This window comes from Jatropha curcas, chromosome 6 (assembly GCF_041381405.1).
Source record: "Jatropha curcas cultivar XTBG-Jc1 chromosome 6, XTBG_Jcur_1.0, whole genome shotgun sequence".
Classification (NCBI taxonomy): domain Eukaryota; kingdom Viridiplantae; phylum Streptophyta; class Magnoliopsida; order Malpighiales; family Euphorbiaceae; genus Jatropha; species Jatropha curcas.
In genome coordinates, this window is record NC_143156.1 from 5,093,913 (window position 1) to 5,116,970 (window position 23,058).

General features: G+C 35.2%; 1 pseudogene; it reads right to left on the minus strand.

Annotated features, from left to right (window-relative positions):
* Positions 1 to 72: 72 nt before the first annotated feature.
* LOC105636041 (putative terpene synthase 6) lies at positions 73 to 12,243 on the minus strand (annotated as a pseudogene).
* Between the last annotated feature and the right edge of the window lie 10,815 nt (positions 12,244 to 23,058).

Consider the following 23,058-nt stretch of genomic DNA (forward strand, 5'->3'; position numbering starts at 1 on the left):
ATTGAGTGCACCGTATGCATGCAAATGGAAAAATACATATATATTAAAATTAAAAAAGTGTGTTTCAACTTCTCATTTTGAGAGCGCAACTGGCTTAAGAAAGAGTGAGGTAACTTTGTCTTTAGAGCTGATGGGTTAGTATATTCATCATCAAACGTATAAGCAACCTCTATTATGTGAGCCATGTTAACCACACATTCAAGGATAGGCTTTGGAATAGAAGTTGGTCTCATGCATTCTTCATTCATATCTTTCCATGCATTTCCACAAATTTTCAATATCTCTTCAACTGCCTTTTCTTCTGTAACACCATATTCTTTTTTGTAACACTCTACACTTGAAGCACAGTCTTGTTGGATTTAATTTTCTATTGTGGGCTTAATATGTAAAATTAAATATGTTCAGCAGTCCAATTGTAAAGTCAATTTCAAATGTGGTCTTGATTGTGAATAATTGACTATTGAGGTATCAACTAATTATAGATATTAAGTGTAGAGACCATTATATAATTTCTATTTCGTTAAAGGACCGAAATAGGAATTGTACTAACCCTACAGGTATATAAAGGTCGTGGTCCCCAGAGGAGTTGAATACGATTCAGTTTTACGTTCCTTTCGTACTGCTTCCGCTAAATCGATTCTTCAATTCTCTGGAAGGCTGCAAACCTAATTCTGCACATCAAGTTCGATGAACAACGATGTCAGGTACGCAACCTTTTCTTATTCAATCTATTTTGTTGAATCTAGTGGTTTGCACGATCTAGGTTATTGTGGAATCATTGAGCTTAATCATTAACAAGTGGTATCCGAGCCTTGTGCATAATTGCTAGATTTTAGATTGATTTTCGTATTTTTTTGTTGTTTTCCCTACTGTTTACGGATTGAGGGTTTTGTTTAATAAAAAAAAAATTTTTTTTTATTCTCATTGGGGAATACGAAGAACATGTAAGAGGTTTTGATATTTAGTGTTTTGTGTTTTCTTTTGATTCAATCATGCGTTGGATCCTGATTTCACGATGGTGGTATTTTGCTTTTTTTTTTTTTGCTGGCCGGATCTTGTTTAAAAAAAAAAAAAAAAAAAAAACCTCCATTGTTGCGGCGGAAAGGGGCTGGAACCTGTAGGTTTGCATCTCTGATCCTTTTTTGGTTTTAAGGTTAGGGTTGAAAAATTACGGTTAGGTCCTTGGAAAATTTCGTATTATGCCCTTAATTTTCTATAACTTCAGATTAAGCCCTTAAGTTTCTGTAACTTCAGATTAGGCCCTAATTTTCTGTAACTTCAGATTAAGCCCCTAAGTTTCTGTAACTTCAGATTAGGCCCCTAATTTTCTGTAACTTCAGATTAGGCCCCTAAATTTCTGTAACTTCAGATTAGGCCCCTAATTTTCTGTAACTTCAGATTAGGCCCCTAATTTCCTGTTTTCTTTCGTCTAGACCCATGGACATATATTTAATTAAATTAGATCCCAAACTTTATTTATTCAAATTTATTTAGTCCAATTTTATAACTTAGTCTCTAATTTAGTGACTTAAAGACTAGAATATATATATACATATATATATATATATATTTTTTTTTTGGGCTAAATAATTTTGGATTATTAAATATTTAGACAACCAATTCATTTAATTGCAATTGTTTTGTTTTAATTACAATTAAATGATTTGATTTGTCGACTTGAGATTAAATTTTGGAGTGATTAAGTCCCTATTGTGTTTGATATTTGTTAAAATAAATTGATTTGATCAATAAGTCACCAAAGTGACCTCTATTGCTTGAATTGATTTATTTTAGAATATTAGACAGGTGTATTAGAATTCGTTGCGGATAGTTAATCGGCCCAAATGAAGGTTGCTATCTGGCTGAGTTTTGAATACATGTTTGGCAATAAGTATGTGATAATTGTTTGATTATTTTCCATGACAATGATATATCGGCCCAAAGGAAGATTTATTATTTGTCAGGACTATGTTATCAATATTTGATTGCTGCGTTGAGATACTAATTACAAGTTCATGTTTTACATCCAAAGATGAGAATATTAATGTTGTGTCTGTATCTTATTTCCATTTTTTGATCTCTACTTATGTGAATTGTTTCATTTGTGGATTGTGAGCTTATACTTATCTATTTGTTTATTTTCTCCGATGTCAGCTAACATGTCATTTAATCCTGATTGTGTCCCTAAACTTGAGGGATCAAATTTTGAGTCTTGGAAATCAGACATTATGATTTTTCTGGGCTGTATGGATTTGGATCTTACATTTAGGATGGACGAACCTGCTCCTCTTACTGATACGAGCACTGATGTTCAAAGGGTTCAGTATGAGAAGTGGGAGCGTTCTAATCGCTTAGGTCTGATGATCATGCAGAAAGGAGTCCCAGAACATGTTCGAGACTCTGTCTCAGCTGAAAAGAACAATGGTCAAAACTATCTTGCCGAGCTGGAGAGGGCTTATGTCAAGAATGACAAAGCCGAAGTGGGAACACTTTTAGGAAAGTTAACCTCCATGAAGTTTGCTGGCAATGGTGGTGTTCGGGAGCATATTCTTAGCATGTCTCAAATTGCAAAGAGACTGAAGGCGCTGGGTATGGCTTTACCAGATGACCTTTTAGTCCATTTGGTTATGAATTCTCTTCCTTCTCAGTATGGACAAATTAGGACTTCCTATAATTGTCAGCCGAATAAATGGACTCTTAACGAGCTCATTTCTCATTGTGTTGATGAGGAGGAAAAGATGAATTCTAACAAAAGAGAGAGTGCTCATTTAGTTTCTTCAGCTGGGAAGGGCAAGAACAAGAAAAGAAAGAGGCCTTCTGCAAAGACTGTTGAAAAGGCTATTGAGAAACCTGCTGCTGCTACTGCTGTAGATCCAGTACAAAAGAAGCCTTATGTGCCAAAATGCTTCTTTTGTGGAAAGACGGATCACTTGAGAAAGGACTGTCCTAAATTTGCTATTTGGCTTGCAAAGAGGGGTAAGTACCTTGTTTTAGTCTGTTGTGAAGTTAATTTAACTTCAGCTCCTAAAAACACTTATTGGATGGATTCTGGTGCTACCGCTCATATAAGTGTTTCGTTGCAGGGCTACCTCAACTACAGAAAGCCAACTGACGGTGAAAGATACGTCTATGTGGGAAATGGCGATCCGGTTGAAGTAGAGGCAATTGGACATTTTAGATTATGTTTAAGTACTGGTTATTTTTTGGACCTCATAGATACTTTTGTTATTCCCTCTTTTAGAAGGAATTTGATTTTTGTTTCCTTTTTGGACAAATCTGGTTTTCATTGTTCTTTTTGGAGACAGTGTATTTACTTTATCTATGAATTCAAAAGTTTTGGGTACTGGTTGCTTGAATGAATGTGATAATCTATATATGTTAGACATTGATACTAGTTATCATGAATCCCTGCATGTTACTACAAGAGGTACCAAAAGAAAGTTGGATATTGATAACTCAGCTGTACTTTGGCATAGACGTTTGGGTCATGTATCCAAATCAAGAATTGAGCGTCTTGTTTCTGATGGTATCTTAGATACACTTGATTACACAGGTTTGGATTCTTGTATTGAGTGTATTAAAGGAAAACAGACTAAACAAAAGAGACTAGGTGCCATTCGGTCATCCAATGTTTTAGAACTGATTCACATAGATATTTGCGGTCCATTACATATTGCAGCTAGAAATGGCCAAAGATATTTTATATCATTCATTGATGACTATTCTCGTTATGGTTACTTATATCTCATTTATGAAAAATCTGAGTCTTTGGACGTGTTTAAATCTTATAAAGCCGAAGTTGAAAATCAACTAGGAAAGAAGATTAAATCTGTTCGATCTGACCGTGGTGGTGAATATTATGGTAAATATGACGGTTCAGGCGAACAACGTCCAGGACCTTTTGCGCTTTTCCTACAGGAATGTGGAATTGTCCCTCAATATACAATGCCTGGTACTCCCAGCATGAATGGTGTATCTGAGAGACGTAATAGGACTCTTATGGATATGGTAAGGAGTATGATTAGTCATTCTACTTTACCAGAGTCTCTGTGGGGTGAAGCATTAAAGACAGCAGCTTATCTTCTCAATAGGATTCCATTTAAAGCAGTTGCTAAAACGCCTTATGAACTTTGGACTGGACGTAAGCCTAGTCTAAAGCATCTTCATGTTTGGGGATGTCCAGCTGAAGCAAGGCCTTACAAGCCGAATGAAACAAAACTGGACTCCAAAACTATCAGCAGCTACTTTGTTGGATATTCTGAGAGGTCTAGGGGTTACAAGTTTTATAATCCTACTTCCAGAACCTTTTTTGAAACGAGAATTGCAATATTTTTTGAGGATGTTGATTTTGGAGGGAGAAATAAAGAAAGAAACATTGTCTTTGAAGAGGAACCAAGTAAGGATGATTCGGTTCTCATTCCTTTTGTTGTTTCTGATAGCGTACAGACTCTAGTTGCTCCTGTCGCTATTCAAGATCCAATTCAAGACAATGCTATTCTTCCTCAAGAACAAATTCAACAACCTCAAGAATTAGAGCCTGTTCAAATGCCTTTGAGGAGATCTACTAGGGAGAGAAGAAGTGCTATTCCAGATGATTATATAGTGTTTCTTCAGGAACATGAGGATACTGTAGACATGATAGATGATGATCCAGTTAGTTTCTATCATGCCATGCAGAGTTCTGACTCTCATAAGTGGATTAAGGTAATGAACGAAGAGTATAAGTCTATGCAAGACAATCAAGTTTGGGATCTTGTTCAATTACCTGAAGGAAAGAAACCCATTGGTTGCAAATGGATATTTAAAACCAAAAGGGATTCTCAAGGTAATGTGGAAAGATATAAAGCACGTCTTGTAGCAAAAGGCTTTACTCAAAAGGAAGGGATTGACTATAAAGAAACCTTCTCTCCAGTTTCTTCGAAGGATTCTTTTAGGACAATCATGGCCTTAGTTGCAAATCTTGATCTTGAACTTCATCAAATGGATGTTAAGACTGCGTTTCTCAATGGCGACATTGATGAAACAATATATATGGTGCAACCAGAAAATTTTGTAATTGGAGATCCAAAACATCTGGTATGCAAATTAAAGAAATCCATTTATGGACTCAAGCAAGCTTCTCTTCAATGGTACTTTAAGTTCAACCAAGTAATTGTCTCATTTGGTTTTGAGGCAAATGCTGTTGAAAATTGTGTGTACCATAAGTTCAGTGGGAGTAGGTTTATCTTTTTGGTCTTATATGTGGATGACATACTTCTTGCTACTAATTGTAAAGTCTTGCTGCATGAAACCAAAGTTTTTCTTTCAAAGCATTTTGAGATGAAAGATTTAGGTGAAGCTTCTTTTGTTTTAGGGATTCAGATACATCGAGACTGTTCTCGAGGTATTCTTGGATTATCACAAAAGAGCTATATTGATAAAGTGCTCAAGAGATTTAGTATGCAGAATTCTAGACCATTGGATACCCCTATTGCAAAAGGTGATAAGTTTAGTAATCAGCAATGTCCAAAGAGTGAACTTGAAATTCAGGAAATGCAAAAGGTTCCTTATGCGTCAGCTGTAGGAAGTCTTATGTATGTTCAAGTTTGTACTCGTCCAGACATTTCTTTTATAGTTGGCATGTTAGGTAGATATCTCAGCAATCCAGGAATGGATCATTGAAAAGCAGCCAAAAGAGTCATGAGATATCTTCAGAGGACTAAGGGACATATGCTCACATATAGGAGATCAGATCAGCTTGAGATCATTGGGTATACTGATTCTGATTTCGTTGGATGCCAAGACAGTAGAAAATTCACATCTGGCTACATTTTTCTATTGGCTGGCGGTGCTATTTCTTGGAAGAGTGTGAAACAAACTCTAGTGGCAACCTCCACCATGGAAGCTGAATTTGTAGCATCTTATGAGGCATCCAATCAAGCTATTTGGCTGAGAAACCTTGTCACTGGGCTGCGTGTAGTAGGTGGAATAGAAAGACCACTGAAGTTGTATTGTGACAGCAGGTCAGCCGTTTTATTCTCCAACAACAACAGGAGCTCTTCTCGATCAAAACACATTGAGATTAAGTTCTTGGCTGTGAAGGAGAGGGTACAGAGTGGACAGATATCCTTAAAGCATATTGGAACAAACTCTATGATTGCGGATCCGCTTACAAAGGCAGTGATACCGAAAGTTTTCCATGAGCACACCGCTCATATGGGTATCGTTTTGTTTGAGACTGTCTAGTTTTAGTGGGAGTTTGCTCTTTATGTATACATTATGTTTTTGAATGCTCTATTTTGTTTTGGATATGTTTTATTATGAAATTTTGTTGAGTACTCATTTTGGTTGATGGTTACACTCTGTATTATTATTATTGTTTTGCTTGATCTCACTTTTGTTGGTGACCAGTTGGAAACAGACATGATGATCACATTACATGTAGTTTTCATGCTACACTTCTATAATGAATCTGTGTCATTTAGGGGTATTGGTAATGTAGTTGATGATGAACTTAGTCATGAGATCTATGGCGAATGTTTCTTCAGCTCTTTATCAATATAACTAATGGACGAGATTGTTTTTGGATACCTTGTATGACTGCGTTTGTTGAGCTCATTTTGGTGTATGTATTTTATTTAACATATGTTCGCCCAAGTGGGAGATTGTTGGATTTAATTTTCTATTGTGGGCTTAATATGTAAAATTAAATATGTACAACAGTCCAATTGTAAAGTCAATTTCAAATGTGGTCTTGATTGTGAATAATTGACTATTGAGGTGTCAACTAATTATAGATATTAAGTGGAGAGACCATTATATAATTTCTATTTCGTTAAAGGACTGAAATAGGAATTGTACTAACCCTACAGGTATATAAAGGTCCTGGTCCCCAGAAGAGTTGAATACGATTCAGTTTTACGTTCCTTTCGTACTGCTTCCGCTAAATCGATTCTTCAATTCTCTGGAAGGCTGCAAACCTAATTCTGCACATCAAGTTCGACGAACAACGATGTCAGGTACGCAACCTTTTCTTATTCAATCTATTTTGTTGAATTTAGTGGTTTGCATGATCTAGGTTATTGTGGAATCATTGAGCTTAATTATTAACAAGTCTCTTCTCTTTCGCTCATCCTTCAAATAAAAAATACACAAGTAATTAGAAGATCATACAATGTAAGTATTATATAAAACCTTAAACAAAAATTTAAAGAGGAAAGCGATTGAAGTTATAGGAAAAGAAAACAGAAGTCTTGGAATAGTAGTATGAGAGCATACCTCGTGGGAAACTATATCGTTCACCAAACGACCAATTATATTGCTAGCATTAACAATTTTTGGGTTAACTTTTAGCCACTCATATTCCTTGATGCCTGCAAACTTTACCATCCCAACGAAACAAACTGCCGCAACGACTCCATAGCTGCTTGAGACTACACCATTGGACAAATACTCACCAAATGTTGGCACATAGCCATCATTGAACCATTGTGCCTCCATCCGGTAGGCTCTCAACAATTCTTTAAACTAATTAAAATAGTTAAAAATATAAATATCAGAAAAATACTAGTATTAGAATTTCAATGATTAAATCAAAGCCTAAACAAATCTTACTTCCTCCTTTATATAGTAGGCACAATAAGACCTTCCTTCTTTGCTCAAAATATTACTTGTTTCCTCAAAAAGATCCAAAAATGCCTTGTACAAATTTTTCATGTACTCTGGCAGTTCATTAATTGCACCAATGTTGCACCTGAATATTACAACAACAACACTAAACCTTAGTCACAAACTAATTGGGTCAGCTATACCAATCTTTTGTTTCCAATATCCTTTTAATCAATATCATTGCAAAGCAAAGTTTACTCGAGAAAAATAATTTCCAAAATCCTATTGCAAGGACAATTTTAAAATCATTTGATATATTAGTAAATATAACAAAGCATAAAATAGACAACAATCACTAAACTACATGAATCTTTAAAAGAAATAGAAAATTAAAAAAAAAATCCGCGAATAGGAATCCCAAGTATAACACTTAATTTACTCTACTTGTTTTCATACAAAATCGCATGGAAGACAACAACTAAGGGATAGCAAACCTCTCAAATACATCGGTAAAGGCATTGATTTCTTCCATTGTAGCATATGCATCATATGTGTCATCTGATAATGACACCATTGTCAGATATTTGGTTACCATTAACCTTAAAAGAGCATAATGAGGCTCGGATTGTATTGAACATGCCCAGAAATAGAGCTCTACGATTCTGTCTCTTGCGTAGGGAAGCTTCCCTGCAAGATTGGAATCTTTCCACCACCTGAAAATATTGTGTTAGTACCATTAGTATCATCGCATTCTTTAAGAATATGCAGATGGATAGTTTTAAGTTCGTATAGTCAAATTAATTGTTGTAAAAATAAACTCTACCTTACTAGTTCACCAAGCTCTTGTCTGTGTAGTAATTGAACTCGATTGAAATCTAATTTTGCAAACTCAAGTAGGGTTTCATTTCGAGACTCATCTTCTTCGTAAACAGAAATGTATTTCCTGGCCTCAACTCTTGGTACTCCTTTGTGAAAGGACAAGACGAGAGCATTTCTTATATGTTGTGCAAGATGACGAGGAATTGATTGCATAGCTAGTGATGACTCCAAGATTGGCTTTGTAAAAGCAAGAGCTTCATCTAGAATATCTTCTCCATGCACACTTACAAAACTTGCTTCATATAAGCTGAGAATGCCCTTGACATCGTTACTGATAGCTTTCTGGAAATTTCCATCCTTGTCCTTGAATTTGTTGAACACATCTAGTTCATAATTAAATTAATAATATGTTAATACTGTTTTGAAATAGACTAAATTTATTTTAGCATAATGATTAATATCAAAGCTTATACATAGGGGTAGCCATGGTTCCGGAACTCGAGTTCCAGTTTCAAAAATAATGATGGTTCTGGTTCTAGATAATGTGGAATCAAATCGAACTGGAAGTTGATTGTTCCGAATTAGAACCGGCCGATTATAATTCTAGTTCTGGTTTCGGTAGTTAATGGTTCTAAAATCAACAGTTACTTGACTGGTTTCTCGCGTTCGCATAATTTTAAAATCAAAGAATTAGAAAACATTTTTTTATTCAAAATTTAAAATTTAATTTTTCAAAATAACTTTAAGAAAAAATAAAAAAGGGGTTTGAACTTAATTTTTTTCAAAGAAAAAAGGGCTTGAATTTCCTCTACTTAGCATTACAGAATAATAATAATATATAACTTGAAAAAATTAAGTAGAAAAAATTAGGGAAATAATTAGGGATTGGAGATATTAGTTGAGCATAATTTGGACTATTTCAAGGAGAACAATTAGAGTTTGGAGAAATTATTTGATAATAATTTGGACAATAATTATAAATTGGAGAGCTTAAAAAGAAATAATTTAGTATGAGGATGAATGAATAATGAAGTTTTTATAATAAAACCAAAAAGTCTAACTTGCATAAATTCCTTAAAAGTAGTTGTTATGTAACCGTTTATAATTGTAAGAAAGATTAGTGATAGAACCACCCGTTCTAGCGGTTGTAAATCAAAATTCAAATTTTTTTAGGAATCACTGACGGTTTGAATCGTTGGAACCATCGATTCTAACCGATTGTCAAAACCTTCGATTATGTCCGGTTCTTGGAACCGTTGGTTCATGGTTCAAAAAAATTTAGAATTAGAATTGAACCGCAACCCCCAGTTACGGTTCTGGTTTTGTCCAGTTTCAATTCCAACGGGTTTTGAACCGACAGCTCCAGTATCAAAAACTAGATTTTGGCCACCCCTACTTCTACACGTAATAACTAAAATTTTAACATAAATAGACACTTACCGCAGGACATCTTATATCCATGTTGTCTTAAAACTCGAAAGAGAAGTGCTATATTATAGAGATCACAGTCAATATCATTGACAGCTTAGTTCGCAAGTGTACGAAATCGCTACAAGTAATATATGATGAGTAAAAGTATCGTATCCACAAGGATTGTATACCAAGTACCAAAATTATGTTATCTTGTTATTATTTAAACGATAAATGATGAAATTGTTTATAGAAATTAAATTCAACAAGTAAAAATAAGAAGTTAAGCAAGCAATTATTTATTAAAAGAAATCAAGGAAGTAAAGCTACTAGGGGTTTTGATTTCACCTAACTCTATCCAATTTATTTAATTAGTTCATTGATCAATTTAATTATTCAAGTAGGGGAAACAACCCAAAAATCACTAACAAGCTCTCCCGATGTATTGTTAGCTATTTTAACCCGGTCTAATTACCTATCTTCCAATAGCGCAATCAAACATGAATTAAATCATTAAGTTTTATGGTTTGTCCTGTGAATTCATAACCTAAGGTCTTTAACTTATGAAAACCCCCCATGAGTCAAACCGTATAGCTTCCGCATCAAGTTATTATTCTCATGTGTTTTATTAACCTTTTCATATCAAAGATCCTTCTTCCGATAGTGATAATTGAAATAAATCAATCTAGGGAAAAATTCTGCCTAGAAGCATTAAGTTCATTAATAAATCATAACTTGAATAAGGAAAAATAAATCTAATTGCATAAATTGGAAAAGAGATTAAGCTACATCAAACCCCCTAGTATAAGAGTTTAGTTACACATAGTACTTAAATAAAACTCAACAATACTTGATAAATATTCCATAATCAATAAGATAATGAAAGAAATAAACAAGATTAAGAGTTAGAAATAAGAACTAGAGATAAATTGCTTGGATGGCTTCCTTGAATCTTTGCACAACTCTTGAATACTTAACTTTAAAAGAAAATAAAACTATGTACAAGACTAAGAGAATGAGAGAAAGATGGAGAGTGGAGTGTAATGTGAAATGTGATGGAATGGGGATAACGTGTGGGATGAACTCTACTCTTCTTTTTCAAGACTTCTTTGAGATAGGATTCCACATGGTTTAATGATCAAAGTCTTCTTTTGTTAGGTTGTAAAGCTCTCTTTTAGGTCTCCATTTTCTTCAATCATGACTTACCCATGTGCATAGATTGGACCTTGGTTTGCATGTGAGGAAAGTTGTCCAAGATTAGCTCCATAAATTGGTGGAAGTTGGTTGGCAACTTTTGACTAAGTTTAGGATTCCTTGCATGGCACGGGCGTGCACTGTAGCACGGTCTGGGGCGTGCACTCCTCTGGAAGTCTTATGCAATAACAGCACGGGCGTGCTGATTAGCACGGGCACTGTAGCACGGGCGTGCTGATTAGCACGGTCACTGTAGCACGGGTACTGTAGCACGGGTACTGTAGCTGTTGCACGGGCGTGCTGATTAGCACGGTCTGGGGCGTGCACTCCTCTGGAAGTCATATGTAATGACAGCACGGGCACTGTAGCACGGCGTGTTACTGTAGCACGGGCGTGCTACTGTAGCACGGGCGTGCTTAATGAATTTGTACCTTATTTTTGTCCTTTTTCTTGCCAAACCCTACATTTTTCCTCAAAATCAAGTGAGTTGTGTTTCAAGGAAGCTTTTAAATAAAAACATATCAATATTACATAAAAACTAATTAAATAAATTAAAAGTAATAGAAATTTTAATCAAAATCACAATAAAAAAATACTATAAAAATAACACTTATCAATCATCAAGAAAATTGTAAACAGTATGAAAAATATGATTTAACTGCTTTTCAATCTCAATCTCAAAATGATACAATATACCAAGACGATATAAAGTATTGATAAGTTCAACATTTTATATTAGATTCTTCGTCAAATCCATTAATATGTTTTTTACCTCTTCCTTAAGCGACTCTACCTTTTTAGTGTACGATTCATATTCCTGTGCAAGCAAAAAGATATTCAATTTAATACGTTGAATTTTACAAATTAAGCACAACATAAGCAAATAATTAGAACTTTTTTATGCTATTTAGCAAGAATATAATTTTCTTTTCTTCTCTTTCCTTGTGTCAACACAAAGCAAATAATGCAATTTGTATATATTGCCTAAAGTAAAATTAAAAATACAATGAACTATTAATTTTTCAAAAATATTTGAATTTTTTTTGGCTATTAGGATATTTTAAAAACATAATAGGAAATAATAAACAGTTGACAGAGGTGGTTACCGAATCTGCAAAGGAGAAGGAAGTAAAGCTATTATATCCCCACAAAGTAGGAGGGAAATTAGGCACAAAACGAGACACATTTTGCTCAGCTTTTGGTTGTAAATGGGTTTGCATTTCCATTACAGGATTTGAATCTCTCTCTCTCTCTCTCTCGATAGATGAAAATGAAATCTCTGTGTATGATATGACGATAGAGGCTAAGCGAAGCTGATACAAATAAATAATAATAATGCTTGTGATTGCTGTTCTTATTTCAATTTGGTAATGATCAGATCAGTATGAAAAGGACAAGTCATCCCTTTTAATGTATATCTTTATCTTTATCTTTATCTTTATATTTATCATGCACAGATCATAATCCTCTATATATTCTTTAGACCCATCACGCACTCCCAAACAAAACCAAACCCATTTCTATATGTCTATTATTAATTTCCAATTATTCATTCTCCAATGAATTCATTGCCCTACTCATAATGAACTTAAATCAATTGATTACTTTTCTTTGGTTTTTTTTTTCTTTGAGTTTCTTCTTTCCTTGCTTCCTCCCTTTCAACTGGCTTTTAATTAAATAATTTCATTTTAAAAGATAGTACTTCTTCTGTTCTAAAATTATGGTTCCACTTTCCTTTTGGAGTGTTCCCATTAAAATTTGTGTAAATATACCTTAAGTAAATGGCATATAATGGGGAGGGTAAACCAACCAACATGGCTTAGGCCATTTTATATTAACCATGCGCCCAACCAATTATAAATCCAAATATTAAACAGATTAGTCCTTGACAATGCAATTTTCCACAATATCTTTCTATATAGTAATTCACGTAAACAATTAATAGGTAGTGAAAGAAAAAAAGCCTTAAGTTAAAAAAAGCCTTAAGTTTCAAGGAATTATGAACATATTGAGCACAATATAAGCAAATAACTAAAACTTTTTATTCTATTTAGCAAGAAAATAATTTTCTTTTCTTTTCTCATGTCATCACAAAACAAATATTGAAATTTATATATGATAGTGTTATTTTTATAGTATTTTCAATATAGTTTTATTAGGAGTTTTTAGTATTTTTAATTACTTTATTTAGTTTTTATCTTAATTTTATTTATGTTTTCATATAAAAGCTTCCTCGAATTATAATTCACTTGGTCTTAAGGAAATTTGTAGGGTTTTGGCTAGAAAAGAGTACAATAAAGCAAAACACTCGGGCTCTGGCATATCAGCACGCCCGTTCTAGAATCAAGAAAAATCAAGTGGAGACTTAGAACGTGGCACGCCCAGACCGTGCTTCGTGGCACGCCCAGACCGTGTTTCCTAGCACGCCCGTGGTAAAAGACCAAGAGCTGAATTGATTCAAAATTGCCAACCAATTGAAGACCAATTTCAGGAGCTAATCTTGGACAACTTTCTTTGCATGAAAATCAAGTCCTAATCTATGCACATGGATAAGTCATGATTGAAGAAATTTAAGGCCTAAATGAGAAATTCATCACCTAACTAAGGTGGACTTTAGTCCCTAAACCATGTGGATTTGTCTCCCAATAAGTCTATATAAAGAGAGGAAGAGTACATCCCATACCATTGTCAAGAGCTATCTTTGTATAGCTATTATATTCTTTGTATAGTTGTTATATTCCTTTATTCTTAGCAATGATTATATTCTTTGTATAGTTGTTATATTCCCCTACTCCTAGTCAGGATAGATGCACCCATCATAATGTCGTAGCTTTATAATTGTTATATTTTATGGTTTCCATCATTACCTTTTGTAAATCACATCATTACCTTTTGTAAATCACATGTATTTATACTTGGCTATTCATGCCTAAGAGAATATACAATTTTGCTTTCTCTTCATGATATTAGAGCAACCAACCCACATGGCTTCAAACATTCAAAATCCAATTTCGGCCACTTTTTCAATCAAGCTCACAAGCAAGAATTATCTTGCCTGGAAAACTCAATTTCTACCTCTTCTAAATTACCAAAATTTAATGGGTTTTGTTGATGGCTCTACTCCAAAACCCCCTACCACCATAGCTGACTCTAGTAAACCTTCTGAAACTATTCTAAATCCTGCATATCAAACCTAGTTCCAAAAGGACCAGATGCTTCTTTGTTGGCTGCTATCCTCCCTATCCGAGGAGGTATTCCCATATGTTATTGGCATGACATCTTCCCAAGAAGTTTGTCAGCCCTAGCTAGTACCTTTGGCTTAATCTCTCATAATCGACAGCTTCAACTAAATATCGAATTACAGGAACTCAAGAAGAATGACTTAACTGTATCTAAATATCTCCAACATGCCAAATCCCTTGCTGATGAATTAGCTGCTGCAGGTCGTACCATGACCACATCTGAATTCAATGCCATTGTTTATCGAAATATTGGAAGCGAATACCACAACATCATTACCGCATTGAACTTTAGACCTGAACCTGTGTCATTTAACGAACTTCATAGCCATCTATTAGCCCATGAAATTCTTTTAAAAAGTGCCCAAGAATCACCCATAGCCAATCTTACTCAGCGAACACCCACTCAACAACAAATCAACACCACGCAATCACCAACTTCATCAAACACCACCAACAATCGCAACCTAAGACGATATCGGGGACCTTGTCAAATTTGTAACCTTTGAAATCATACGACAGACCGCTGTAGACGTAGATACGAACCCTATCACGCCCCGACTCTAATCACCAGAGGAATTGTCCGCTTTGGTGTAGTCCACGGACGCCCTACCCCGTCGTGTAGTCCTCGCACGCCCTACACCTCACAGTTTTGTCCCGCAGGTGAAATGGGAAACTTCCCAGGAGATCACCCATCCTGAGATTTCTTTTAAGCGAGCATGCTTAACCCTGGAGTTCTTCCAACTCTCCAGCCATTCCACCAAAAGGCGCCTCTAATGATTAGTTTCCCCCTTTTCGATATATGATTCGATTCATTCTTGTGTCCCGCATTCCACTACTCTAGCTAGCCTGCCATCCTTAGGATCGCTTTGCCGGGTCGGGATGTCACAGGCCCACCAGCTTCCGCGTGGTTCGTCCTCAAACCATACATCTACTGGAGGGGGTCAGGCTCTGATACCAACTGTCACGCCCCGACTCTAATCACCAGAGGAATTGTCCACTTTGGTGTAGTCCACGGACGCCCTACCCCGTCGTGTTGTCCCCGCACGCCCTAATCCTCACGGTTTTGTCCCGCAGGTGAAATGGGAAACTTCCCAGGAGGTCACCCATCCTGAGATTTCTGTTAAGCGAGCACGCTTAACCCTGGAGTTCTTCCAACTCTCCAGCCATTCCACCAAAAGGTGCCTCTAATGATTAGTTTTCCCCTTTTCGATATATGATTCGATTCATTCCTGTGTCCCGCATTCCACTACCCTAGCTAGCCTCCCATCCTTAGGATCGCTTTGCCGGGTCGGGATGTCACAAACCCCGTCCTATTTATGGAGCCCAAGCCAATTTTATCCAGTCCTCTCATATCCGACCTCCTTATATCCAGAAACCAAACCAATCATTTCCTTGGATAGTGGACTCTGGAACCAACTATCATGTCACACCTGACCTCGCCTCACTCCACATTGCTAATGACTACCATGGTGCTGATCAACTTTGGGTTGGAAATGGTCAAGGATTGGATATTGCACATGTTGGTAATGGTCAATTACTCTCTCCTCAAAAATATTTTTCTTTAAAGCATGTTTTACATGTTCCCACAATTTCACAAAAATTGCTTTCTGTCCATAAATTTTGCCTTGATAACAATTGCTACTTTGAATTTTGGCCCTCATTTTCTTTGTTAAGGATCAGGTAACAAAGCAAATAATGTTCAAGGGAATGAATAAAGATGGCCTCTATATCATGCCTGGTGGCAAGAGGAAGGAGGCAAATATGGCAGCAGTGCTTTCGTTTGATGAGTGGCATAATAAATTGGGTCACCCTCACTCTAAGATTGTGTCCAAAATAATTAATGAAAATAATTTGGTTTCGGTCACGTCTTCGCCAAGTTCCAAATGCACAGCTTGTTGTATGGGAAAACTGACGAGAACTCATCTTCCATCTGTATCTCATACTAGCATAATGCCTTTGGAACTCATTTTCTCCGATGTATGGGGATCGTCTCCTACCCTATCTAATTTAGGTTTTAAATATTTTGTTTTATTTAATGATGATTATACCAGGTTTACCTGGATCTATTTCTTAAAGAACAAAAGTGATGTGTTTTCCTCATTTCTTAATTTTCAAGCTCTTGTTGACAAACAATTTAATCTACCCATTAAATCTTTTCAATCTGATTGGGGTGGAGAATTTCAAAAATTACAATCTCATTTTAAACGCTTAGGAATTCTCCATCGCGTTGCATGTCCTCACACTCATGAGCAAAATGGTGTAGCCGAACGCAAAATTCGACATATTGTTGATTCGGGTTTAACTTTATTAGCTCATAGTCAAGTTCCTTTCAAGTATTGGCCATATATGCTTTTCAATCAGCAATTTTAACTATCAATCTATTTCCCACTCCTGTTTTAAATGGGCAAAGTCCTTACACTAAATTGTTTGGCAAAACCTTTGATTTTCATCAATTGCATGTGTTTGGCTGCACCATTTTTCCTTTACGTAGGCCATAAAATTCTCATAAGTTCTCTTTCAAAAGTACTCCTTGTGTCTATCTTGGTTCTTCTCCTAATCATTCTGGATACATATGCTTGGATAAGGATTCGGGTAGGATTTACATTGCAAAACATGTTTCTTTCAAGGAAAATGAATTTTTATTTCACACAAGTCAAACTACTGCTGCCCAGGTGTCACTTCCTCCATGCAACCGTGGCTGCATCTTTGGACATTTCCTCATTTATCAAGTAATGCTTTGGACATTGCCTCACATTCACTAAGTCATAGTCTTCCTTCATCTCCTACTCACCTTGACCACACAACCCCATCTGTTCAACATTCAAATTTAACAACTCCATCACCTAATCCTTCTCCCAACCGCAACTTATCCTCTACAATCTCAGGCCTTAATCTTTTAGTTGATCTCGCCCACTATGACACTTCACGTGATCCACCATTCATCATTCCTCTTCACCTCTTCCTGCCTCTCCTCTGCGTGTTCATCCAATGTCCTTACGTCCATCCACCATGGCTAAATGACAATCTCATTTTTCCACTCTCTCGTCCGATTCTAAAGCCAAAATTGACTATAGCAATGTGGAGCCCATCACCTACACCCAAGCTAAATCATACCCTCAATGGCAAACTGCAATGCAAAGTGAGATTGATGCCTTACTTGCTACTAAAACTTGGACCCTGGTTCCTAAGCCACCAAATGCAAATATAGTCGGAAATAAATGGGTTTACTGCATTAAGAGAAAACCCAAAGGCTCAGTTGATCGCTGTAAAGCACGGCTAGTCGCAAAGGGTTACCATCAACAATCTGGAGTTGATTTTCATGAAACATTTAGTCCCGTTGTCAAAGCCACTACCATACGTACCATTCTTGCTTATGCTACAACTCAAAAGTGGCCTCTTCGACAACTTGACATCTCAAATGCATTCTTGCATGGATATCTTGATGTTGATATATATATGGAGTAGCCAAAAGGATTTGTTGATGCTTCCATACCCTTTATGTCTGTAAGCTTGCTCGTTCTTTATATGGTCTCAAACAAGCTCCACGAGCTTGGTTTGAGCGGCTAAGCACGTTTCTGTTTTCTCTTGGTTTTATTTCATCCAAAGCTGACACATCTCTATTCATTTATACTAATGGTGCTACAAAGATTCTTATTCTTGTGTATGTAGATGATATTATTATCACAGGTACTTCTGCTCCTGTGATTCAGTCCTTTACTGAAGCATTACAACGAGAATTTCCCGTCAAGGACTTAGGCAATCTTTCCTACTTTCTTGGAATGGAAGTCCTTCATACAGCTAAAGGATTGATTTTGAGTCAACAAAAGTACATTCAAGATCTTCTACAACACACGGGAATGGCTAATGCAAAAGGATGCTCCACGCCTATTGCTACTGCTCCTCCGTTAACTAAAGCTGAAGGTACTCCACTTGCAGATGGTACTCAATATCGGCAGACTATTGGTGCCTTACAATATGCCACAATCACTCGCCCCGACATCACCTTTGCCATGAACAAGCTATGTCAATATATGCATTGTCCAACTGAACTTCACTGCCAAGCTGTCTAACGATTGTTATGGTACTTGGCTGCTACAATCTCCCATGGTTTATTTTTCTCTACAAATTCAAATTCTGCACTTTGGTGTGACAACATTGGTGCTATTTATCTCTCCTCCAACCCAGTTTTCCATGCTCGTACAAAACATATTGAACTGGACTATCACTTTGTCCATGAGCGTGTTGCTTCAGGTCAACTTCAAATTAAGTTCATTGCAAGTGAGGACCAGATTGGGGACATCTTCACCAAGCCTCTGCCTACAGCTCGTTTCCTCTTTTTGCACAGCAAACTTCGCTTACTTCCTCGACCGGCATCCGCTTGACGTGGGGTGTCAAGAGCTATCTTTGTATAGCTGTTATATTCTTTGTATAGCTGTTATATTCCTTTATTCTTGGCAATGATTATATTCTTTGTATAGTTGTTATATTCCCCTACTCCTAGTCATGATAGATGCACCCATCATAGTGTCGTAGCTTTATAGTTGTTATATTTTATGGTTTCCATCATTACCTTTTGTAAATCACATCATTACCTTTTGTAAATCACATGTATTTATACTTGGCTATTCATGCCTAAGAGAATATACAATTTTGCTTTCTCTTCAACCATCCCAACTCATATCATTCTATCTCATCCCATTCTCTTAGTCTTGTATATAATTTCATTTCTTTAAGAGTTCAAATATCCAAGAGTTGTGCAAAGATTCAAGGAAGCCATTCAGAGTTAATTGTTAACTAGTTTTTGTTTCTAAACTCTTAATCTTGTTAATTGCTTTCATTATTCTGATTGATTATGAAATATTTATCAAGTATTATTGAGTTTCATTTAAGCACTATGTCTAACTAATTTCTCATACTAGGGATTTGATGAAGCTTAATTTCTTTTCCAATTTATAATGTTAGATTTATTTTTCTTTGTTCAAGTCATGATTTATTGATAAACTTAATGCTTCCAAGCAGAGTTTATCCCCTAGATTGATTTATTTTATTAATCACTATCGGAAGAAGGATTTTTGATATGAAAAAGTTAATAAATCACATGAGAATAACAACTTGACGCAGAAGCTATATGGTTTGAGTCATGGAAGGTTTTCATAAATTAAAAACTTTAATTTATGAATTCATAAACAAACTACGAAACTTAATGATTTGATTCATGTTTGATTATGCTATTGGAAGATAGGTACTTAAACGGAATTAAAATAGCTAACAATACATCGGGAGAGCTTGTTAGTGATTTTAGAGTTGTTTCCCCTACTTGAATAATTAAAATTGATTAATGAACTAATAAAATAAATTGGATAGAATTAAGTGAAATCAAAATCCCTAGTAGTTTTTAATCCTTGATTTCTTTAATCAAATTTTGCTTGTTTGACTTCTTTTTATTTTACTTATTGAATTTACATTCTCGAACCAATTTCCTCATTTATCGTCTAAATAATAATAAGTTAATATAATTTTGGTACTTGGTATACAATCCATGTGGGAACGATATTCTACTCATCATATATTACTTGTAGCGATTTCGTACACTTGCGAAAATACTGTCAAGTTTTTTGCACCGTTGCCGAGGATTGGTGTTACCAATATCAATAATAATTAACCTATTATTAATTTAGACTTTTTTTTTTGTTGGTTATCTGTTTATATTATTTGTAGTTTTTCTTTGTTTTATCGATTTTTTTTTTTAATTTTTCTTGTGAAGTATCTTGAGATGTTTCATCAACAAGTAGTCGCAAGTTTTATTCAACAACATTTAGAGCGACTTTATGCAGCTTGGGCAAGATTTAATGAATTGTTGGAGAGATTTCATTGTCATAATTTTACAAATAAATATCTCATTTACATATTTTATTGTGGATTAGATGAAGAAACTAGAATTTGGGTAGATAATGGATTTTCTGCAACCGGTATTCACCTCTGAAAAGCAGCTATGAAGAGGTACTTTACATGTTAACTGATATGGCAGATTTTGACTACCGTCGACATTGGGAACATTCACTACAGGGTTGGAATCACCAAAAGAATTTCAAGCATTTGATTGCTGCCCTTGCTAAATCTCATATGGAATTTATGAATGAAACTCGTGAGAGTTTTAAGATCCAACAAACGGCAATAAAGAATTTGGAGGTACAAGCGGCGGAATTGATAACCATGGCAACTAATGGACATCAAAATGATGAGTGCAAGGTAAATTATGAGGAAACTTCATGGGAAATTGCACCTTTAGAAGAAGTAAAGCCTACAGGTAAAGAATGCAACTCCCTTGAAGATGGATTAAATCTCACATTCTTATTTTCAGACATGATTATTAATGACTATGAAAAAAATGAGGTACAGTTGGAAGAGGTATTGGGTGAGATTTTAAATGAAAACAAGCAGAAGGCAATATTGGTGGACGAAGAAATAACTGAGACTATTGATTTGAGTTCATCAATGGTCTTTATATATACACCATCGGAAGATCCTTTCTTTCCAATAATACTACCTTTAATAAACTGTATTCTTCATGATCTAAGGTTTTTCCCCAAGTTCATCATTCAAAGCGAGATATTGTTGATGAGACGAATATAAATTTTCTCAAACTAGCCAAAGTTGAGGGCGTTTTCAACCAAGATCCATGTGTGATATTACATGATACATACTATGGGAGAAAACCGTTATTTGATGAGCTTCTCAAAAGTGGAGTTTAAAAGACTTTAAACAAAACGCTAATAGGAGGCAACCCATAATATTTTTTTTTTCTTTTTAGTTTGTTATTTCAATTTTTTTAAAAAAATTAATTCATAGGTTTTAAAAAAAATGATGTTTTCTGTCATTGAATTTTTTTTTTTTTTTAAATTACCCCAATTAAGCTAATTTTGCAGGTGAAATGGTCTAGAATAAAAGTTGCATGGCTTGGTGTATTAAATGGCACGCCTGTACAAACCAGGAAGTAGCACGGGCTGGGTGTGTCAAGGAGCACGGGCTTGTCAATTGGTATACAAAATTTATGCAAGTCAGTAGCTTACACGGTGTGGACGTGTTTTACGGTACGACCGTGCCACTTGGAAATGAATTTTTCACCAAGTCCTCTTGTTCGTGACAATCAACTTGGAGACCTGCATAGACTCTCGCGCTTATCAAGGACAAAGTGAACACTGGCTAAGTTTTATTGTCTTTCATTGTTTTTGTCCTTTTGCTTTATTAATTTGTTTATGATCTTTTTAATTTTGTTTATTTATTTTACTTTTACTCATTATTTTTTCCTTTGACCACGTGCAAGTGCTTTGTTTTGTTTTCTATTTTATTTTATTTTATTTTATGATTATTTTTCATTACTCTTTTTTTTTTCTACCTACTTTTTCTTTCTTTCTTTTTTTGTTTTTCCTACTCTACCTGCTTTTACCTACCTGCTTTTACTTTCTTTCTTTCTTTCTTTCTTTTTTTTAAACTTACGTGTTAGATTATTTTAATAATCTGTATGTGGCCCATATGATTAAAGGGCTGGTTCTAATTAAGGTGGCCCAAGATTATGGTTATTGGGCTTAATGGATAAGAGTCAGTTAGGGTTTTAATACCCTTCTTCTGCCTTATAAAAGATAAAGGAATCAACAGATTAGGGTTAACACAGAAACAAGAGAGTGTGACGGCTCCCTCAAACACATACGGCAATAGTTTGTTTGAGAGAGCTCATAAAAGAAACTTCTGCAGCTGTTGATTGTTCTCTGACCATTAAGAGAGCACTTACGGACAAAAGGCCAGAGTGAAGAAAGGTAGATTTGTTGTTACGGTGAGAATCGAATTGTCCCAACGAGGTAACCCATAACATAGATCTGCCATTATGGATCAAGGTACGCTTCCAATTATTGTATATTCTTGTTAAACAAATTCTATGAACAATAGATCTGAGCTATATTAAAGTTTATTCAACATGTGGTATCAGAGCCTGTACCTGTTCTAGATTTGTATGATAGCATTTTGTTTGGCTTAATTAATGAAAATTAATTTCGTATGGTGAAATTGATTTATATGGTATAAGCGAAGCCAAAATTATAGAAATTTGAAAACTGTTTGTTTTCTTTATGCTTTATAAATTATTTTGTTATTATTTATAGAGAATGGTTATGACATATTATTGGGTTATGTCGTTAAAGTTTTGAGATATTAATTTAATCTCATAAAAGTTTTGCATAAATCAATGTTTAATGAATGGAAAATTTGTTAGTCACCAAAGTGGCCTTGTTTGGATTATTTTAGACATTGATTATGCAGTTTTCAATTGTTCATATTTGTCTGATGCCGTTATATGACATGAAAGTGATAATTGAACAATTGAGCTCGTTGATTATAATTTGTTAGGTTACCCAAAAGTAGACCATTAATTATAATCAATGGCATTAAAGAGACTTATCATTGTACGAATTAATATGAATGTATATCCAAAGATAACATGCATATTGTATGGAGCATTATTGAATAGTTGAATGGAATAAAAAAAAAAAGTAACTGGATTGCAGAAAGGAGCACGGGCGTGCTACAATGAGCACGGGCGTGCTTCTCTTTGACTTGCATAAAGACTCGCAAGTTACTCCACAATGAAAGTCTATTAAAGTATTTTTCTTCTTGGCATCATTATTGATCAAAGCTATGCATTTAAATATTACCCAAAGGTGAATCTAGATGCATAATTAAAGTTGTTATTTGTTTGAATCCATTTTATGTTTACTCAAAGCATTAACGTATGAGTATATGTGTAATGTTGCAG